Genomic DNA, 22,073 nt, shown 5'->3' on the forward strand with positions numbered 1-22,073 from the left:
TATGTGTGTATATATATGTATGTGTGAGTGTGTGTATACATATGTGCGTGCGTGCATGTCTGTATATAAAAATGTATGTAGAATTTATTTGTGTATTGTTGTAGCCCAATTTTTTTTCCAGTAACAACTAGGTATAAAATAGTGCGACTTATTCACAAGTAAATATGGGGTGTGTGTATAAATATATATGTATGTATGTATATACACACATATATATACACATATATGAAATGGAGAAAAAAAATAAAAAGAAAGACAAGTGAGGTTCATGATTAAATGATCAAATTATTAGTCTGGTGCTTGGAGAAGTGGAAAGGGTTAACAATGATGCTTCAGACATTGTCCTTCTACACTTTGTTGCCTGTCTTACATGGTAGCTGTTGACTGACCAGAAGAAGTTGGCCGCCCATGTTTGGTGTTCAAAGACGAGAGAGCAAACAGGAGGTGAACAGTGTATCTCTATATGTATTCATGCGTGGGAGTGTAGAAAAATGGTTTTATGTGAGTGTATTCACATGTGTGTGTGTTTGTGCATGCATGCGCACATGAGCGTATGTGTATATAATATAAAATGTTGTTTTGGTGTTGGTTTGTATGTATGTGTGCATGTAAGCAAGATGATTACCATGTGCATGTGTACGTGGCCAGCCATGTGTGTTGAATGTGTAGGAGAACATGTTTATATTTTGTTCAATGTGTGTTTGTGTTTGTGTGCATGTGTGTGTAAGTGGGCAGGGTGTCTGAAAGGCATATGTGTTTTGAGAAAGAAAATAAAATGCATCTCTTGGTGAAGCTTGGAATTTGAGGATGTAGTGTGTGAAGCCAAAAGCTAAGCCAGATATGTGTTAAGTGGTCCACAGAATAGAAACAGCAAGAGACAATTGCTTAGATGCTAAGCCATATGTTGCAGAGATGCTCCACAAACAGGTCAGTCGAACGGCAGCTGGTTTGATTGATAAAAGAAGACATTGCAGAGCGAGTATTTGAGGCAATTGGTTAACACTGATGGAGGTAGGTGCAGTTTACAAATTTGTAAATATGGAAGGTGCAGACGTGGGCTCCAGTAAGGGAGCTGGTGTTGTTGGTGTACATATAGGTACTGCAATGGGCCAAAAACAAGAGACAAGTGTAGATAGAACACAAGGAGTGGAAGGATCAGTAAGTCATATAGGTTGTGTGTATCTGTACAACAGAGCAAGGCAGGGGTGGATTACAAAAGAGTTGGAGGGTGGTGGGATCAGGTTAGAGGAGGATAGTGCAGCTCTTATGGCAGAAGAATAAAGAAGTTAAGAGGTGATAAATATAGAGAGAAGAAAGGCAGTTGGGGGAAGACAGGAGCGTAGCTGAATAGACTGGAGATTGAAGGCAGCCTGGACTAAGAAGTGGGAGGGATATCCACTCACAATGTAGAAACAGACCACATATTGGGAGTGGGTCTAACAGTCATGGTTGTGGTTGCACAAGAGACAAAGATGGAGGAATTGGGAGCAAGAGATAGCATGCTTAGTGTGAAGGCAATAGGAGGAGGAAAAGTCAAGCTAGGAGTGGCAGTCAAAAGAAGGTGATGGCGGGAAAGGAGTGGCTGAAGTCTTCTAAGATTTATATATATTCTTACACACACACATTAATGTTCATTTCTATGTCAAGTTATATATAAAAACAATTTAACTAGTTAAACTTGTACCAGACTGGTGTTCCTTTCAGATGTGAGTCTTCTATTCTCGGTCGCTTAAAAACCATGGAAACTGGAACGAGTTCTTGCCTAGTGAGCCTGTAGTCTCAAAACAAACTTTACTGTGATCAGTTTTCACCACTTTGTCCGAAGTCTTCCACTTCCACACGTTTCATTTATTTTCAATGTTTGGCACTTCGTTAGATAGCTGTCATCCTCCATACATATAACATATTTGTGCTGTGCAGTCTTCCCTCTTGCACACTTCATCTGATTCCGTTTAGGCAAACAGACACTACACATCCAGTGATGCTTGCTCACTTCATTTCTTTCTAGTCTTTGCAAGTTCTCTACATTCACAGCTCTGTCTCGCACCAGCATCTTACTACATGCCCTTCATGCCAACAGAGGAAGGGAATGGCTCCTGAATTTCCCTAGCCCATTCTTACTTGAGCTACTAAATTTCTGAGCAACCCTCCCACATGCTAATTAGGTCACTAAAGTACGAGACACTATCTACAACCAGAGAGTTATCTAAGCTATTTGAGAGAATCTATTTCCTGAGAGCTCTTAATGCTTATGGCTCTTATATATCTGCTGCATATGAGATTGTAGGTGTTCACATTATAATTCTTGTAAGTCTATGAGGCACAATGTATGGAATTTCTACTCACTCCTTTTCTGCATACTGAACACAGTAATTTCCTTGATGGTATCAGGGTTCTATCTTCCTTCCTACTTACTTAAAGCTTTTAAATTCACTTTCAAGTCCTTTTTAGTTTTCTTTTGAGGCTAGAATATCAGTTCTAAATTTTCAACAAATTCTGCTATAAGAGCCAAGTCATTAGAAAATAGGAGTTCCCAAGGATGGCTAATCTTAAATTGCTCTATTTTAGCTAGAAGGACTATAATAAATAGGAGGTAGTTCAGAACTGAGTCCTAATGAACCTCTAGTGGCATTCTGAACATGTTGCCAACCTTACTGATTGCACTTCAATACATGGCTTGTACAGCTCACACAAACCATTTATCTATCCTTACCTTCCTTAGTGACCACCAGATCACTGAGTGAAAGATTCTGTCAAATGCTTTCCAGACATTAAAGAAAGCTAGATGTAGGGAGTTCTTCTAAGCTAAGTACACCTCTTGCAGTTATCTCACTAGGACTAGGTCACCAGTTGTAACTCTTCCTGGCACACAATACCAAACTGCACCTCATCCAAGCTAATGTTGTTCCTAATCAAATTTTCAGTAACACTTTCTGTGATCCCCCCCCCCCACATGTATAAAGGAGAAATTACGATAAACACAAGTTTATATCATTTGTCCCTACATATGTTTCGCCATTGTGGTTGTTTGGTATTCTGCATTGGATGTTCTAGATCACCAGGGAACATTTTATTGCATTATGTTACAGATAACTAATGTCTGGGAACATTACTCCTCCAGACATTAGTTCTCTGTAACTAAAGTGTTCTAAACAACCGCAATAGGGAAACATCATCATCATCATCATCGTCGTCTAACGTCCGCTTTCCATGCTAGCATGGGTTGGATGATTTGACTGAGGACTGGTGGACCAGGAGGCGACACCAGGCTCCAATCTGATTTGGCAGAGAAACATACATAGGAACAAATAATACAAATGAATACTTATCGTAATTTCTCCCACATTTGCTCTGTATATCATAACTAGCAATACTACAAAACATACTATTTGCATACCCACCATACTGGAAGCAGACTGGATAAAGATTTTTGTACATGGAGCTCTAAACTTAACGGTAGCAGTCATATATCTATTTGTACACACAAAATACACTATATATATATATATATATATATATATATATATATATATATATATATATATATATATATATTTACAACAGAAAAAGCTTACGTGGTGTTTATGTGTATTTCCATCTTCTCTTCCTTTCTTTCTTTTGAATATAGTTATATCAATTGATTGCATCTCCACTACTACCATAATTCTAAATCCCTGTCTTTCTCTTCTGCCTCTTCCTGCTCCTCTCTGATAGCTTTTTTTCTGCTTCCATTCTTCCTCTATCCCCGCTTCTCTCTCTTTCCATCAACGACTTCTCTATCTCTTTCTTTCTGTCAACCCCCCCCACCTTCTCTCTCTCACTGCTTTATTACTATCAAGTCCTTTTATACTCTTCCTACCTCTCTCTTTCTCTTTTATTATTACCACCTCCTACTTTCAATCACCTGCCCCCTCTTTCTTCCAGTATTTGTTGTTTTTGTATTCATTTAATTTTAATTAATTAAAGCAGGAAGTTAAATTTTGTGGGCGCAAGTCCATGACTAAATGTAGCATTCCCTTTTATTAGCAATTCATATACATTAACTCTTTCTAATTTTGGCACAAGGTCATCAATTTTGAGGGGGAGGGGGAAGATCGATTACATCAAGTCCAATACTTGATTGATACATATTTTATCAACCCCAAAAAGGATGAAAGACAAAGCTGACCTCAGTAGAATTTGAACACAATATAAAAAGCCAGAAGGAATGCTGCTAAGCATTTTTTCTGATGCACTAATGATTCTGCCAGCTTGCTGTCTTAATTCATACCAGTTAAATAAAAATACAATTGTAGGGTAAAAGGAAATTGAAAAATTGTAATTTTAAATATAAATGTAATTGCTATGTAAAAAAAAAAAATGCAATGGTTTTTGCAAATGTAAGTGGTGAATGTCGAATTAAAATGTAAGAAGATATGGAAAAGTAAATAAAAACAAGAAGGGAAAAGGGAAACTGAAAGACAGAAAGGGTGAGAGAGATAGAAAAAGATAGTCTCTGCAAAGAAAAGCTGGGTCAGAAATTTCAAATATGTAATGGAGTCTGAGCCATATTGAAGTTTTCAATCTGCTATTGTGGCCTTTTGGAGAACATGCATGCCAATGGCAAAGGTAAGTGCAAAGACAACACTTTCCCAAAATATGAGACATAGATCCTATTATTCAATGCAATATCCTCTTCTTTATGTCGGTGGTGAAGATGGATATTGTCCTGGAATACCATAGGCCACATCAAATTTTTCTTAAAAATTTTTTTCATGCATGGATTTCTATGTCTAACACTTCATGACTTGAGACAATTAATCCTACCACTGGCAAGTAAGTGAAATTCTTTCATCAGTTTACAGTGGACATATTTGCTAAAATGCAATCTAAGACATTGAGCTGCATTAGAATTAATCAAAAAGAGTCGAGGATCACCTCTTAAAAGCATATACAACACGTAATCAACAATAATGTAGCTGGAGGGAAGCTTGGTCAGCATTCTTCGTTCAAGTTTCCCCTCAAACTACATTTCAATGAATGCATGTACAAACACAGGATGCAACAACACAACATGTTTACCATTTCAGCTGCATGTGACTCTTCATTATTTCCACTACAAATTCCAAATATTAAAATATTCTAGAAGATATCCTTCCTGGCCAAACAAACATTGACAAGCATGAACTCTTAAAACAGGGTTTTTCCAGTTAGTCAAGAAAGATGAAGTATTTCATTACCAAGTGCTGAATATTTGAACTGATCAAGTATTGTGTCTTGGCCCCCAGTGAATATGATTATTTCTTTCTACTACTTGAAGTGTGAGGTCCATGTTCCATTTTAAAATCTTTGAACAGTCAATAATAAATTTTGTACCACTTGCAGACAAATTCTTTAAAAACGAACTGCTGTACTTCAAACAACTAAGAGTCTCAGAGACTGTTAAACTGCTGTCAGACATCCAATCTGCTTCAGCCTTGACTTGAGTATTCTGATGACAGAGCCAAAGATTTCAAGCATCACGTGGAATGCATTTACTCTGGCATTTGATAGTTTAAGTATAATTCAATACTTTATCACCTTAAATGGAGTTTACTTTCTCAAGCTAAAAATATATAAGGAGAATAATAGCCCACTTCATCTTTATGCCATGGACGGGCACAATATATTCATTTCATTAAAACTCCATTACTCTATAGCTATGGTGAAATGTTTCTGAACTGCATTCACAGACAACTTTATAACTTTAAAAGGAGACCATCACCCTACACCACTAACAACCATTAATATATTTTTATATATGAGTTTAAATGTGTGTGCGTGTGTATGTATGTATACACACATGATCTCAAATAATCAAGAAGACAATGATTCATAACATATCCACTACATTTAAAAATAGAAAAGATTTTCATTTAAATATTGACTTTACACGAGTTCAAGTGTTTTTGAATTCAGTTCACTCAAAGCTATACACACCTGTTGTTGGGGTGGGGCAAAAAATAACAACAGGGTTTACAACTCCTGGAGATTTGTACCCTCTACCCAAAACCAGGTAATGTTCCTCATCAGTTTAACTCTTGTAAGGGCATCACCTGGTCTGCAAAGGATGTCTATGCATTGCATGGCCCTTGAGCTTTCCTGCCTTCTAAACTTTACTTGCTCTTTCTGGTCTCTTGCCAAAAGAATCTCCAGCTTTGTGGAGTTCTCTTTTCCTCCATTCTCAACAACAATGGCTCTATGAGCAACAGCCTTATAGAGAAAGCTACCAGCATGGCTTCTGCAGAGCCAGATCCACAGAAGGATACAATCCTTCATCCCTCTTTAAATGTTCCTAACCCTGCATCAACCAAGACGCTACATGCCAAACTTGTACTGATTCTATGCATGAAGACCTTGAGGTTATCCTTTGGTGGAGCCATGCCAATCTTGTTTCTTTTAACAGTGAAAAAACTCAAACATTACACATATTAAGGAAAAAAAAACATTGCACCACACACCGCTAAACATGACCAGCTCTCAACTAGAGCCCTCAAAGTTCCTGCAAATGCTGAGCCCCATTAATATTGAGGATCAACTTGTGTTAAAGATACATCCTTATCATGGCTATGACTGCATCCAAAAGACAGAGAGACCCACAATGAAGGATTGCCCCCACAGCTTGGATGCTGCTGCTACTACACACTCAGATATTCTGAATTGTATCCTGAAGATACATTGAACTAATTTGCTTTAAATCACTCACAGACATGCTCCAGCTTCTGATCTACAAGCGTGTTGTTGCCTCTTTCTATTTGTCTTTTCTATTGCCATTATAATAGCTTCTGTCCTTGGAGTTGGTTGGTTTCTCTACCTCTGGCCACCCCGCTGTCCCACACTAACCACTATACCCAGTCCTTCTTCCTCCGAATGTCAGCCTTCTGGAATTAACTCCCAGCTCATATCTTTTGAAGCAGGTGTTGACTTGTCACAGTTTAAAAAGATCATTAACACTATCAAGGTCACCAGTCTTGGACAGCCTACAAAGGTCAAAAATACTAATACTTGGTGTGTGTTGTTACCCACATATACCGCTAATGGTATTCTGTAGCTTTTGTCTATGTGGATGTATATATGTGTCAGCAGGGTTAAGAATCCACATCTCAACATCTAAGTATGTGTGTATCACACAAAAGATACTGATATACACATTCATATAAGTGTCCTGCATAAAACTATGTGTGTGTGTAAATAGCTCTCTGTATCATGTGTCATGTCCGTGTATAATGTGGTTGCAGGAAGCCAAAGCTTGGAGTGAGTTTGATTGAATCAAAGTGTTTGCACCTATGTAATAACTGTAGGAAGCCAAAGTCTATTGGCAAGACAGAAAGTGAGTCAGAGAGCATTGGATTACATTTTCGTCAAGGAAAACATGAAATATACCATCCACAACTTCTCATACTAGACAGCCACATTGAAGTTCATACCAATTCACCTTCACCACTTCCTACTAAACCCAATGATATATATATATATATATATATATATATATATATATATATATATTTAAATATTTATAAACACTCACATACACAAACTTATACATATATCTCAACATAATCACACACAGACACACACACACACATTGATTTCCAATAGAGCAGCTGCTGATGGCTTATGTATCTTTCCATTAAATTGTTGTTTTTGCAATGTTTATGTAGTTGATTATATGTTTCCCTATATGTGTAGTTTTATGCTCTTCGGGATATTGATGTTATCCCCAATTGTAATCAGACTTGTTTAAGGTCCTTCTATTATTGTCTGATATAGGTTTGGGTTTAGTTTGTTTGTATTCGCTCACGTTTTTTATGTTAAGCTTTATAAGGGCATTAAACTGAATTGAATCTAGATCAAGGTTTCTGTTTAGCACTGGTTCATCAAAAATTTAGTTGTTTATTAGGTTAGGCATTAACCAGTAATTACGTTATGGTGGATTTGCAACACAGACACAATATGCACACACACACACACATATATATATATATATATATATATATATATATATATATATATATATATATAAGTTACACACATATCGCATGCACATATATACATACATACAAAAATCAAACCTGGAAAGTATATTATAAAGTTATTTATTTATAGTACTTATACATGTATTTTAGTGCAAGTCAGATTATGTATAGATTTCCTCACATAATCCTTGAAATTCACATAATCAGAAGTACACACACACACACATGCAGGGATGGCTGTGTAGTTAAGAAGTTCCTTTTGCAATCACATGGCTTTTTTTTGGGGGGGGGGGTTCAGTACAATAACATGCTGTGGCACTTTGTGCAGGTGTCTTCTAAAATAGCTCTGGACTAACCAATGCCTTAACAAATGAATTTGGTAGATGAAAATTGCATGAAGCCCCCTTCATGTATATGTGAGTAATGTGTGCGAGTGTGTGTAAGCATATGTTGCTATTCACTGCTTGTCATTGCTTGAGTGAAAAGGAGATAATGATGGTGGCATTCTTTGATGACATTAAGAGCAGATGCTGTACACTGTAGATAACATCTAGAACAAAAATATTCCTTACTTGGGAAACAAGTAAGGGCTAAAGGCAAGAAGAACATCAGGCTGTAAAATCCCAACTCAAATAAATCCTTACCTTGCCCATGCTAGTTAGGAAAACTTGCCAATAAATGAACAAGACAATTGTTTAGGTTTAGTTGCTTTAAATAATATATAATTATATATATACATATATTATTGGTGCAGGCATAGCTGTGTGTTAAAAAGTTTGCTTCTCAACCACATGCTTCTGGATTCAGTTCCACAGCACAGCACCTTGGGCAAGTGTCTTCTACTATGGCCTCAGCCAACTAAAACCTTATGAGTGAATTTGGTGAACGGAAACTGAAAGAAGCCTGTTGTATATATATGTGTGTGTGTGTGTGTGTGTGTGTGTGTGTGTGTGTGTGTGTGTTTATCCCTCACTACACTGTTTGACAACTGGTGTTGGTGTGTTCACATCCTTATAATTTAGCTGTTCCACGAAAGAGACTGAGAGAGAGAGAGAGAGAGAGAGAGAGAGAGAAAGGGAGAGAGAGAGACACACACACACTTTATATATATATATATATAGTGCCCCTGGACTGGCTCTTGTGCGGGTGGCACATAAGATGCACCATTTTGAGCGTGACCGTTGCCAGTGCTGCCTGACTGGCCTTCGTAGGGTTTTCGAGCGAGATCGTTACCAGTGCCCCTGGACTGGCTTTTGTGTGGGTGGCACATAAAAGACACCATTTCGAGCGTGGCCGTTGCCAGTACCGCTTGACTGGCCGTCGTGCGGGTGATACGTAAAAGCACCCACTACACTCTCTGAGTGGTTGGCGTTAGGAAGGGCATCCAGCTGTAGAAACTCTGCCAAATTTAGATTGGAGCCTGGTGTTGCCATCCGGTTTCACCAGTCCTCAGTCAAATCGTCCAACCCATGCTAGCATGGAAAGCGGACGTTAAACGATGATGATGATGATGATGATATATGTATGTTTGAAAAGGTTAATCGAAAGTGCTCGTACACTAGGAAAAGAACTTCTTCCCAAGAAAGGTTAATAACAACCTGATAAAAGATTTCATAACATTTGTTTCTTTAAAATCACCTTTACACTTCAAAACTGTATTAAGTAATTCTCATAGACTTTCAAATATATATACATACATGCACACATATAGTTTAATTTGACCAGCCAATCTGAAACCAGCTGGAACTGAGTTTCACCAAATTCAAATCATTGGTCAACCAATTTGGTTGCAGATACCCAACAACAAACAATACGGTAAACAGCACAATTTGCAGATTGGTCAGCAAAAACAATTTGTATACAATTATATATTATTTATTAGAGCAAACTATATTTATATCTGCACATCTACTCTTAAGTCTCAAGCTGAAAACTTTAAATACCTAGGTATAAACCAACCAAACTCACAAATAACTGTACAGAGACCAGGACCAAATTATCCACCAGATTTATTTTCAAGACAATATGGTGTGGTTTGAGGGAATTTGGCTGTTATTTCTTGCAGGTTGGAAGGTAACATTTGACAGCTTCAACGATGAGGATCAGTTGGTAATAGAGTTTAAAACAGGGGAGGGGAAACCCCTGTCTGTGGGCGCAATTGCACCTGCAAGCCCATTTTATTTCACCTGCAGGCTGATATACCCACATGTACAAAATATAGTAAATTTTTCAATTATAATATTTATACAATATCTGTATGCCTATTTGCAACATAGGTCACATTTCCACTATGACTTAAAAAACAGTTAGACTTGAACAAAAAATCGTCCATTTGAATGGAAATATTGTTTTCACTATAAAACACATATTGCTAGGTTTGTACCACCACCTTGAGACCCAACTACACTCTAGCTGAAAAATATAGAAACCTCAAATTCAGTGGCGGCATTAATGAAGATGTTACGTGTTAATTTAATGTTAAACTTATTTTTATTAATGTATATATCGAATTAGATATACATAGATATATACAAGATCTAAACAGATGTAAGAGTTAGAACTTGTGATCTGTCCACAGACCTTTCCTTTGTAAATTTTTGCCTGCTGCACTTAAAAGGTTTCCCCACCCTTGATTTAAAACAAAGACAGAACCCCAAATTTGTAACCTGTACCATGTTTATGCATCAGTTGTAAAGCGGATGCTGTTTATATTGTTATTGCATGTGTATTAGTCGGTAACTGCAGCACTCAGTTGTATCATTTTGCCTTCCTGATTGCCAGAGCATGACATACCGGAAGGAAACATGGACAGACAATAAATTTTAGTATATACATATTTAAATAAATATACATGTAGATTTATATATATCAACAAATAGATTTATATATATATATCAATATATATACATATATAAATTTCTATATGCAGCTGTGTGGTAAGAAACTTGCTTCTCAACCACATTATTCTGGGTTCAGTCCCACTGTGTGACACCATGGGAGAGTATCTTCTACTAAAGCCTTGTGAGTGGATTTGGTAGATAGAAACTGAAAGATGCCTATTGTATATGTGTGTGTGTTTGTCCTCCCCATCATCACTAGACAACTGGTGTTGGTGTGTTTACATCCCTGTAAAGAGACTGATAGAATAAGTACTAGGACTTAAAAAATATGTCCTGGTGGTGAACTGCTTGACAAAAATATTTCAAGGTGGTGCTTCAACATGGCCGTAGTCAAATGACTGAAAAGAATAAAAGAATATATCTATATATGTTCGTGCATGTGTGTGTGAAGCACACAATGGATACTGATGTGCAGTGGATGGTATGAGTAGCAGATGAAAGATATGAGGAGACGGTAGTAATGTAGAAGTGTTGTAATCTTTGGAGTGATATAATTGTATTGAGATGAATGTTAGTTGCAAACCATGAGGGTCCACATCAGAGAAAGTTCATGTGGCTAACTACACCATTAGCTTCATCTAAATATCTACAAACTCAGCAATCCAGGCTTTCTTATCATTTCAGTTTATAAATATCCACCCTCCTCCACTCTGGATAGATTGGCAAATTGGTTTTGTCAGTCTCTAGTCTTTCAGTGAGAGCCTATCCCTGTACCCAATACTACCACCCTCCTCTCTAAGCCAATCGTTTCTCACTCTTGATTGTTTGGTGAATTTTACAAACATTCAATAGAGCCTCTATGGGCACTAAAATGGGACCAAACCATGCAAACACTTTTGTAGGCCATACTGAGGTGCAGACTTTTGTTCAGATCACTACAACCATTTCAGAGCTGTAGTGTCAACAAACTGATGACTAGAATGGTGGCACTACATTCAACGAACCATCAACCTGAAAGCATCATCTCTTGCACTTATTCACTGCATCCAGTCTAGAATCCAGTTAAACTATATCTAACAGTTCTGTTAGATTCCTACATACAGATCTCTCAACCCATATCAATATCAATCAATAGTATTAGAGAAATCAATTGTAGGGGGCAAGAATGAAGAACAAGATTGAAGATAGCAGATGAGAGAGTCCAAGGAAGGCATGAGTAGGCAGGCTGAAAGTTGATCTCAGATTGATCAAACAAATGGATGCAACAAAAGCAAGACATATTGGAAAAGAACTATCCATGCCTTGCTAGCTAGGAAGTGGGTAGAACAAAATACTAATAACAGTAATATATACATACGTACATTTAAATGCACAGACATACACTAATATATGGTGTGCTTCCTAGCATAGTTATAACCTTTGAACAATGCCATCCCACTGGCCATATATATGTGTGTGTGTGTGTGTATATATATATATATATATATATATATATATATATACATACACATATATACACACACAAGAATATATACATATATGTATGTGTATGTCTTATATATGAACATTACATATATTCATGTATACATAAATATACAAATGTATCCATGTAAATATATACAAAAATACACACACACACGTGTGTGTATATACTTATAGACACAAGCATACATATGCAATACAGACATATTTATAAGTGTATATACACACACACATACTCATATATGTATAATGTATATAAGGATATATGTATTATGTATATATCTGCCTCTCTTTATGTTCTTGTGTGTACATATATATATACATATACCTGGTCAATATTTTAAAGTAAGATTAATACTGACAATGGAACGTTTACAGATGGGATGATTCTATACTGAGCATGGGAGTAATTCACATTTGATCTGTTTATATTTATTTCTATATACATACATACATACGCACACATATATACACACACACACATATATACATGTATATGTATACATATGGATATTTATATATGTGTATATACAGTATATATGTATATATACATGCATATATATATGCTTATTTTATAAATATATATATACACACACAATGTACTTTAGTATATGTACATACTACATCCATGTACACACACACACATATACACATTCATATATATTTTTTATGAATGATGTGTTTCAGCGCTTCATCTGTGGCTATGCTGGGTCACTGCTATGGGTGTTGTTACACTTTGGCAGATTCCCCCTTCTTTAGTTGGTAGTTGATGAATGGCAGAGTTAGAAATTACTGCATCTACTTGTGTAGGCACATGAAGAATAGTAGACAATAGAAATCACAGTTACATTTCAAAAACATCTACATCCATAACATGCATGTCTAGGAAGTTTTTCCAATAGAATTATGAAAAGTCGTAGGCTTTTCAATACTAATGAGCTGAAATATTTGGTTTGAAATCTGGACGACAAGGATGGAATTCTTGGCACTATGCCTTACTGCCCTGTTTAGGGATTAGAATATCTTTGAAATGCCTGTCTTTCCAGGAATTTACAGAGATATATTACTGCATATGTTTCCTGTATTCCCACTTCAGAGTGTAACCTAAATTTTCAGACATTCCCAATATCTGATCTGTTGCATTTAGGCAATATTCCTTGTGTAGCAGTATTACATGGCTTTAAACATTGCCATTAATATTATGCTATACGGTAACCATAATTTAGAGCTATAATTCAGGCAGCTAAGCACCAATGTCCTCCAGAAAACTATCATGGCTTCCTGCCCATATATATATAATATATAGATATAGGAATTCTACACAAACATGCACACACACATAATACATAATCTTTTATCCTTTTACATGTTTCAGTCATGACTGCGGCCATACTGGAGCACTGCCTTAAAGGGTTTTAGTCAAAGAAATCGCCCCCAGGAATTATTCTTTGTAAGTCTAGTGCTTATTATATCAGTCTTTTTTGCCAAACTGCTAGCTAATGGGATGTAAACACTCCAACATTCGGTTGTCAAGAGATGTGGGTGGGAGAAGGGGCAAACACAGACACACATAAATATATATATATATATATATATATATATATATATACGACAGGCTTCTTTCATTTTCTATCAACAAAATCCACTTACAAAGCTTTGGGCAGACTAAGGCTATAGTAGAAGACACTTACACAAGGTACCATGCAGTGGCACTGAACCCAGAACCATGAGGTTGGGAAGCAAGTTTCTTACCACATAGCCATGCCTATATATATATATATATATATATATATATATATATACATACATACACACAAAATCTCTCTCTCCCTCTCATTCTCCCAATATATATATATATATATATATATATATATATATATATATATATATATATATATAGGGAGGGAGAGAGAGAGAGGTGCAGGTGTGGCTATGTAGTAAGAAGTTTGCTTCCGAACCACATGATTCTGGGCTCAGTCCCACTGTATAACACCTTGGACAAGTGCTTTCTACTATCACCTCAGGCCAACCAAAACTTTGTGAGTGGGTTGTTTGATGGAAACTGAAAGCTCATTATATATATGTGTGTGTGTGTGTATCTGTTTGCTTGACAATTGGTGTTTGTATCTTTAAGCTCCCATAACTTAATAGTTTGGCAAAAGAGACCAATAGAATAAGTAACAGGGTTAAAAAAAAACATAATTAAAAAAAGTGCTGTGGCTGATTCGTTTGACTAAAAAATCTCCAAGGCAGTGCTTCAGTAGGGCTGCATTCCAATGTCTGACACAAGCAAAAGATAGAAAATAAAAAATAAAATATAAGATATGCCTAAAGCATATTTGAAGCGTATCTATCTATCTATCTATATATGTGTGTGTCTGTATATATATGTATGTGTGTGTGTATATATATATATATTTACACACACACATGCATATAGGTAATAAACAGATGCACATATACATATTCGTTATATTGAATTGGTGTTTAAACAACATAAAGCAAGTACACCACATTTAAAAGCTGAATAATTAACATAACATTAAACTCCAATATACTATTACAATGAAATCTATAGGAGGAAGAAGTTTAAATATATAGATTGAATTGAATTGAATAAAATGATTCTTCAGAGTAACATATTAAGAATAATCTATACCTACATAAATATATAGACACACACAAATAAACATAAATGTATATATATAGGTGTGTGTACACACATACACATATACATATGCTCACACATACATATACATAAACATGTAAGTATACTCATATGGATACATATAATCTATACATATTTCAAACCTTAAATCTAAGTACATATATACTCATGTATGTATGTGTGTATATATACACACATATACATATATGATATTAATGTATGTCTGTATATGTGTGTTTCTGTTTGTATTCAGTTATAATAAAAATGACTTCACATTAACCTATACTTTTGTACAAATTTATTATTCTTTAATAAGAATATTATTTACAGCGACTTCAAAGTTTTGGTCAACTAAGCCATCATTGGACTGTTTGATGATAGCTTAGTTAGCCGAAACTTTGAAGTCACAGTCAATACTATTCATGTTAAAGAATTATATATATATATATATATATATATATATATGTGTGTGTCTATCTCAGTGTGTGTGTATGTGTATGTGCGCAGGACTTTTATACACATATATTCACAGTCATTTATATGTACATACAATTATGCATCTTTATAGATGTACATACATGTGTGTGTGTGTATATAAACTTGTACATATATATACACATACAGAAAGACATACTTAAAGATACATATATGTTCCCATATATGTGTATACAAAGGTGGACTTATACATGCATACACACACATGAAAGTCATACTGACTTCCATATGTATATAATTGTATACACATATGCACCTCTCTCTTTCAATCTACCTACCTGTTTATATATAGATATCTATGCACATACAGATATGCATATTTTCATATATATGTGTATATAAATATACATATATATACATATATATGTTATAGACATATATTGCTAGATGCGCGTAGGTATGTGCTTGTGTGTATGTATGTATGTATATATATATATATATATATACATATACACACACATATATGCATGTACACAATCATGTATGTATGTATGTATACATATGCAACATATTCGTATATATACATATTTATGTACCATACTCACACAGGCTAGATCTTGGTCCTTCTAGGGCAGTGATATTGATATTATAAATATTTGCCTTGAAATTTTACAAGACATCTGAGGATCAGACATGAGCAAGGAGAGAAATTCCTGAAGGCCAATCTTTTGGAATTGAAGGGCTGGCTGTAGTAATTGAATGCCTAAGTGGTTGGCTTCACAAGGATAATGTGGGTAGGTGAAGCCAGTGGGTTCGAACAACTGACGAGTAGGTTGGTATCAATTATGTGTATCTATCGAACTTTCTGTCTGTGCATCTCTCTCTCTCTCTCTTTCTATCTACCTACCACTATTCATCAATACATATATGTATACATGCACATGCACACACATACATATATGTATGTGTGTATATATATATATATATATATATATATATATATATTCATACATATATATACATACATATATATATACATACATAAATATGTATGTATACATATATATATATATATATATATATATATATATATATATATATATATATACACACATATATAAAAGAGATATTTTATAGCTCGAAAAGATTTTTTATTCTCTCTCTGTTTATTTCCTTGTGTTCCTTTCTGTTGAAGAGCTTAGGCTTGAAACGTAAAAGATTTTCTCACCTTCCCGAGTGTTAAACGAATACACCTGTTTGTTGTTTATACACCTGTATTCGTCTTTTGTTTTTCTGTAAATTTCAACCATACACACACACACACACATATATATATATACATACACACACACACACACATATACATACACACACACACATATATATACATATACACACACATATATATATATATACATATATACATATACACACACACATATACATATATATATATATATATATATATATATATATATATATATATACACCTACATATATATATAATATACACACATACATATACACATATATAAATACACACACACATATTTATATACATACACATATATATACGGACGTTAAATGATGATGATATATACTCATACATAACATACACAGATATGCGTATATATAAATGTGTATGTGTGACGTCTGTACGTACGTACACGTACTCACGCACATATAAACAGGCGTGCATACTTTAATCGTACCCTCCCTTCAAGAAACGTAGAAATTCAAGTTCATTAATCAAATAACATGTAACTCGAGTACGGCAAGCTGTTCCCCTCGATACGTTCATTAGGCAATTCACTGCCATATAGATATTAGAGACAGGATCCCCAGTAAATGCCATGGCTGACACCCCCCCCCCCGTTACACACACACACACACACACACACAGAATATCTTACTATTTCTTATACTTATATGTGATGGAGAAGGTGACTGAATGAGATACGTATATTATATTAGTGATCGATATATTAGTATCGATGTAATCGAAAGGGTGAAGGTATATGCATACGTGTGTGCGTGCGTGAGTGTGTGTGTACGTGTACATTATATATATATATATATATATATATATATATATATATATATATATATGTATGTATGTATGTATGTATGTATGTAAAATTAAAAAAAGTAAAAGTGAATTAAAGTTTTTTGAAAAATCAGTTTCATAAGTCATCGAGGTTCGAACATCGATGACGGGGGGGGGGGGGGAATACACGTAACATCCAACAAAACAGTTAAGTAAAACGTTAAGAATATTATTTGATAATTCGGTTCCGTTTAAGCCAGATAAGTAAAGGTGCACGAGAAAGGTATCAACAGCACAATACGTCCATTCTAGTCCCCCAAATAAAGCAAAGCCCTTGTGAATATAAGTCAAACGGAAATATTTCGATTAAAAAAAAAGTAGCCTGAGGTCTGAAAAATTCGACGGAATTCAACGACCGAAAAATGGTATGACATCCGAATGGGGAAGGGTCTTGGTAGTGTACTTTCCTTATTTTTTTACTAAACACACACACACAATTTATAGACTAGGGACAAAGAAAGGAACCTACATTTTCTGGGATTAGGATTTTTTTTTTTGAGAGGGATTATGATGTTGGATGCGCCTCAAGTGTAAAGAAGCGGCTCTAATTTGCATTAAGAAACCTGGACCCACAAATGTGAGATTTACATATTTTACATATTTATATGAATTTACACAATATATTACCGGTGTATGTGTTAGTATATATGTACAATAATTCCATTCGAGTAGTGTATATATATATACATACATATATATATGGAGAGAGAGAGAGAGAGATGTACAAATACAAATAATTAATGTGAATATATGTTACAATATAAATGTATACACATATTCGTACGTCAATATACAAACCTATATATATAGGTTGCTATATTGACGTACATGTGTGTATATATACATACATATATATATGTATACATACATACACACACACACACACACACATATATATATATATATATATATATACACACACACACACACACACACATATATATATATATATATATATATACACACACACACATATATATATATATATATATATATATATATATATATATACACACACACAGATACTCACAAATTATGAATACATACACACACACACAGAGCTATTGTTTATTTTGTTTTAGATTTCTTTTTGACTGTGTTATATAGATATATATTTCTCTTTAGGTACGAGAAAGGACATTTTTGGAGGTGCCAAGACGTTCATTCACACTTTCCACAAGTAACTTTTACTTAAGAGCAATAAACGAAATGCAGTAATTCAAGCAAGAATTGAAACCGCGTAGCGGTGTCATATCGCCGGGAGCTTATCCCTTGCTCTATACTGCCTTTGACATCCTTACCAGTCACACTAAAATGCTAAGTGGTAACAAATTGCATTAAAAGGCCATTTTTTTTTATTCACGTTTTTCCCTCCGGAAAAAGAATGATGTAGCATTTTAAATATCGGGAAATCTTGTAAAGAAGACTTATTTTCTTCTTTCTTTTCTTTTTGAACCCTCTTGATATTGGAACACGAATAAAAAAGTACGATCAAAGCCACTACACCGCTGATTAATAAACGATCGTTTATTTATTTCTTCTCTTGGCAAATGTAACGATGTTCTTTCATCTCATCACACTTCTTTGCCTATATAATCATTCAATTGAATAGACCACTTATATATATATACTTATATGTATATATATGGTTTCTGTATGAGTGTGTGTTCTTATCAGTATACTTGAGTTAATCGGTGTAATTAAATCATTATTTACTTGTTTGATATGAAGCATGAGGCTCTTTCTTGTTTTTTTTTTCCAGCATTTTCACAATGGGATAAGTTTGAAACGATAATCTCAAAATTGCATGACGTTCAAATGTTTCTGTAAGAGTGCAGCGTATGTGTTAAGTTAGCGATGTGAACTGATTCCAACCGGGGGATCGAACCTGGATCGCAGGCTTAAGTGAGCCCCTCCCCTTCTCATCCTCTTGCTTCAAAGTGTGAGGGTCTTATTTTTTAATGATCATTAATATTTAGCTGCCTAAAAAACACCAATTACAATCATATACGCACGCACACTTACACACATATATATAGACACACATTTAATGATGTACATAGATTTCGAATAAAGTTATTCCATTCGGATGCGTGTTTGTGTATTATTATATTATTTTACATTCATATTACTTGACTTCTTTATGAATTTTTATGATCATCGTCAAAACCTTTTATAAAGACCGTTAAACCAACACAATAAACAATGAAAGAAAGAAACCTTTCATTAAAACGAAACCCTCCGCCTCCGTCACTAATAATCCTTCCTTCCTCTTCGCCTTTCCTCTTTCCTCTCCTCTCACTGTCTGTCTATATCAGTCTCTCCCCCTCCCTCTCTCTCTGTTTCTCTATACGACGAAATAGAAGAGGGGGGGATGTAATAAACATAACATAACCTACAGGAGGGAAGGTGCGAGGAGATGCATTGACTACCTCCCCCTCCATCCTCCACATAACTCTTTTTGTTTTCACACTTTCATTAAAGAAAAACAAATAAATAAATCATTAATAAAAATATATAATTAAACAAATCGGAAACAGATATATTTTTGAGACTGAGTGTTCTTTTTAAAAAAAAATATTAGGAAAAAAAAAATACTTACAAGATAAAGGATAGATCTTCACCAAGAAAGAAAAGTACAAAATTGGAGGAAACGAGTTCCTCCCAAAGGGGAAAAAAGGCGCAGTGAAACGATGATTGAAAAAATCCGTTTAAAAAAGCATTTGTGTTATAATTTCTTGATGAGCGGTTTAAGGTCTGTTTGTCTGTTCAATGAATACGTTATATGTGTGTTTTTTTTAATGGTGTTGAAGTCGGTGCGCCGTCCGTCAAGCCGCTTGGTGAGTGGCACTTCAACAACATGGGAGTGATGTCGGCGGCGGCGACGGCGACAGAGGCTACGACATGGTACAACATACACACATACACGAGCCGAGCATGCCGGGATTGCAGTGGCAAACACCAACAGCGACCGAGTGAACCACGGAAGGAGGGGAGGGGCAAAGAGAAAGTGTAAGACTGATGAACGAAGGTGAGAGAGAGAGAAAGAGTGTGTGTATGTGTGTGTGTGTGAGACAAAGAAAGGAAGAGAGGAAAGAAAGAGAGCGTGAGAGGGAGAAAGGAAGACAAAGAGAGTATGAAAGAGAGAGAAAGTGTGAAAGAGCAGAAGATGCGTAAGTAACAAACTGAGAGAGGAAGAGAGTGTGTAAAAAGGCAGAGTATGTGAGATGGAGAGAGAAAGAGAAAGCGAGAGTTAATAGAGAAAATAGAAAGATATAAAGTGTATGTGTGTGTGTGAGAGAGAGAGAGAGAGAGAGAGTGTGTGTGTGTGTGTGTGTAGCAATGATGGGGCGAAGGTGCAGGAAAATAGTTAGAGATAGGAGGAGAGAGAAGTTATGATGAGGAAAAGGTTCAGGAAATTAGAGTTAGAAAAAGAGAGAGAGAGGGACGCAGTAATGAGGCGAAGATGCAGGAAAAACAGTCCAGGTGTGAGGAGAGTTAGAACTAGAGAAAGAAAGGAAATAAAAAGCAGCAATAATGAGGCAAAGATGCAGGAAAAAACAGTTTCTAGGTGTGAGGAGAGTTAGAAAGAGAGAGGGAGGGAGAGTGTGAGCCGTGAAGGATGAGGCATGTAAATATGTAAAACAAAAACCCATGAAAAAAGTAATAAAAGAAGAGGGTGGAGAAAGAAAGAGACATTGTATAATGTCAGAGTGTGAAATACATTAGAGAGAATAAGAGAAAGAGGGGAAGAAACGGAGAAGTATGTAAGTAATATAAAAAAAGTACTGTGAAGCGAGGGACAAGAGGTAAGGAGGAGGAATAGAAATACGAAAGGCATTTAGATGTGAGGAAGGAGAATTGAAAGAGTAGAAGTATAAGACGAAGGAGGAGGCATGGTGAGGGAGAGAAACGAAAAGCATGTGGATGTGAAACAAAAGTGAGAGAAAGAGTAAAGAAAGACAGAGAAGGAAGGCAATTGGGTGTGAAGAAAAAGAGAGGGAAAGAGGAAGAGACGGAGGGAAAGTTCAGAGATAGGGAAAAAAAGAGGAAATGAGAAAGGGAAGGTAAGTAAGGACGCCTGAGAGAGAGAGAGAGAGAGAGGAGGAGGAGGAAAATCAGTGATACAAAAAAAAGGAAGAAAAGGAGTGGAAAAAGAAGTACCAAAGGAGTGAGAAACAGAGAAAGAGGGAAGAAGAGAAGGTAAAAAAAACGTAATAAAAACGAGCGAGTGGGAAAGTTCAGAGACGGACAGGAAGTACAAAAGGGGCGGAGGGAAACAGAAACCGCTTATGTGAAAGAAGAGACAGGCATAGGGAGAGAAGGAAGAAGGCGTAAGAGTGAAGAGAGAGTGGCAGAAGAGTATAGTAATCAAAGAGTGAGAAAAAGGGTGGTAGGAAAAGTGAAGGACTGTAGGTGTAAGGAGAGGAGGAGGTGAGAAACAGATGGGGAGAGAGAAGCATGTAAAATAAAAGAAAGTAAGGAAGAAGAAAAGTGAGATAAGACACTGTGGAAGAGAATAGGAGTGGAAGAAAGAGTAAGGGGAG

The 22,073-nt window shown here is 35.6% G+C and overlaps 1 protein-coding gene across 20 annotated transcripts in view; it reads right to left on the reverse strand.

Annotated features, from left to right (window-relative positions):
• The window catches only part of LOC106876387 (LIM domain-binding protein 2), a 160,990-nt gene extending 139,300 nt beyond the window's left edge, over positions 1-21,690 (reverse strand). For 7 of the 20 annotated variants that reach the window (XM_089363096.1, XM_089363092.1, XM_089363091.1 and 4 more), the window contains exon 1: positions 20,129-20,382. The gene's annotated coding sequence lies outside the window, so the exon portion shown is untranslated. Of the gene's footprint in view, positions 1-20,128 lie in introns of all 20 variants that reach the window. The other 13 variants (XM_089363106.1, XM_089363105.1, XM_089363104.1 and 10 more) reach the window with 5 other exon arrangements.
• Positions 21,691-22,073: the final 383 nt, after the last annotated feature.

This window comes from Octopus bimaculoides, chromosome 14, assembly GCF_046866305.1.
Source record: "Octopus bimaculoides isolate indiv1 chromosome 14, ASM4686630v1, whole genome shotgun sequence".
Classification (NCBI taxonomy): Eukaryota; Metazoa; Mollusca; class Cephalopoda; order Octopoda; family Octopodidae; genus Octopus; species Octopus bimaculoides.